Raw genomic sequence first — 2,651 nt, forward strand, 5'->3', positions numbered from 1 at the left:
GTACTCTCACATATAAACAGGGATATAAATGTCTACTCAGCAGGATTAATGCAATTATGTGCGTAAAGCTCCTATCAAAGAGCCTGACAGTCAAAAGCAGCTCCATAAATGTCTCCATCACTTTTCTTTTCTGCCCAATTACATTCCACTCATCTTTTATATCCCACCTCTTCCACAATAACCCTCTGGAAGATGGACTGACCTATTTCAGCCACTGGTGAATTTCCTCCTGGAAAACCCAAGCGTTCTAAAAGGTGGTTTTAAATTGTTTTCCAACTATTTCATTGAATTAACCTTACCTCCCTCAACTGAAGTTTTTTACAGGGGCAGTAATCACATATTATACCTCATTTATATTGCCTGCACTTAGCCAACTCCATCATAAGAACTAGATAAATGTTAACTGCCTGAGCAATGCAACCCCTGGATGCAGTCCAAGACAGGTCTTGTTTAGGAAAATTTCATTGTATATTTAAAAATGCTTACAAAAGGGTACATGGTAAAAACATATTTATAATCTACCATTTATCCAGCATGGGTAACCATGAATCAAAAATTCAAACAAACACTAATTTAACTTTCCTACCTATGTAAGCTCATGATGTACCTAGTTGTGGAAAACTAACAGACTCTTGGTATTTGCTTAAAAAGCTGCGCTGTATCTTACCAAATTTCTATACTACCAAGAAGTAATGTCTATACTAGAAAACATTAGGGCAGCACCTGTGGCTCAGGGAGTAGGGTGCTGGCCCCATATATTGGACTTGGTGGGTTCAAGTCCGGCCCCAGCCAAAAACTGCAAAAAAAAAAAAAAAGAAAGAAAAGAAAAGAAAACATTAGTAGCAACCATCCTTAAATATACATAGCAGATCATTAAGCGCTTCCTTGACAAGTTGAGGATATATACATGGCTGGCGATTTCCCTCTGGGGTAGTTATAGAGACTGGTCAGGTAACTGGAATTTATTGTGTTAAGTTAATCCTGGGAATGAGCCAAGATAAGAAAGCCAAAAGTGATTCCACTGAAGCAAACTAAAGCCAAACAATGAAGGCAAAAATTTAAGACTCTGAACACAGTTCCTTCTCAGGTTCTTAAACTAGGCCTGGACCACTGATCCCTGGCCCCAGTATGACCACAGAATGGATGAAGTGCTGGGGCCTGTGCCCGGCCCGCTCCACCTGGGAAGACCACTGTCACCAGGTCTACCTTCTGCCCTATAGGGCATGGCAGCACACACCGGCTTTGGGGTTTAGCTTTTGTCACTGACTCTTTTCCAGACAGTCTTAACTTAACCTATTACCTTTTAAGCAAGTTGACCAATTTCCACCTGCAGTTTCTCAATTTGATTCTCTTGGCTTGAAAGAGCCAGTGGGGGTCAGAAGGAGACACTGTCAAGGGGCAAAGAATCCTTTGATGGGGACATGTGGCCAGGCTACCTGGAAAGAAAACTCAATTTAGCTATTTCCAGAATTGGTCAATTTTTGATATAATCAGAGATAAACAATTTGAATGCCAATTTCACACTATACTTGTAAAAGTTGCATATTTCATTTGAGAAAATGAAACAAGCTGATTTTTATGCAGAATGAAAAGACACTGTACCTTTGCTTCCAGCATACCTATGCTTCCAGACAGGGCGAGGATTTATAACTATCCACAAAGTCTGAATAAGCCAAACTGAGAATAGGCTTTCTATGAAAAACTTCTGGAGGCGGCCGGCACAACCTCCCTAAGTCATGTACAGTATCTCAAAGTTTTCTTTATCCTGTCATTGTCCCTCTCTGTGACGCTTACACACAATATGGCATCCCTTTTACTCAGAGGAGAGAATATATCAATATGAAGTCAAATTTGAATGTCCAGATACAATTTAAAACAGGCAATGGTGGAAGTTTCCCAATAACTTCGTAATTGGCATTGTACAGTTTCAATGTGCAAGTGACTGTCCCCAATTTTTTCCTCAGCATATCAAGAGAAAAACCGTGTGTATCCCTGATGAAATAGTTTACTGTCCCTTTTCCCCTTCTTCTTGGGCTATCATTGGGTTATAGCTTTCATAAGAAAGCTATAAATGGGTTTCATAGTACTTTTTCATCCATTCTTGAGATGAGGGGAGGGTAATTAGTGGGCCCACACCCACGGTGCACCTTACAAGGGTACATGTGAAATTTACCAGGTGTAGAATATAAACGTCTTAACACAATAACTAAGAAAATGCTGTGAAGTCTATGTTGACCAGTTTGATGAAAGCATTTCAAATTGTATGTAAAGCCAGCACATTGTGCCCCATGATTGCATTAATGTACACAGCTAGGATTTAACAAAAAATAAATAATAAATAAAAATAAAAAATGTGCATAGTGTAAGTTATATAAAAAAAAAAGAAATAGCTTACTGTGTCAGTTTCCCTTTAGATGAGAATTCCAGAAAACAACGTCTAAATATTAGCAATCCTCTTAATTGTTATTTTTTGCTGTGGATACCACAAGCCTACCTTGATGATGTTTATGCTGTTAAAGGTCACACAGATAGTTCTTAATAGGACTATCTATCAATCCACACCGGGAGCCAGGGGGTTCAAAAAACTCTCATAATACAATAAAACATGTTTTCCTAAAATGGATATTCATTCTTTTTTTTTTTTTTTTTTT

Source organism: Otolemur garnettii, unplaced genomic scaffold (assembly GCF_000181295.1).
Source record: "Otolemur garnettii isolate 467f Iridium unplaced genomic scaffold, OtoGar3 scaffold00026, whole genome shotgun sequence".
Taxonomy (NCBI): Eukaryota; Metazoa; Chordata; class Mammalia; order Primates; family Galagidae; genus Otolemur; species Otolemur garnettii.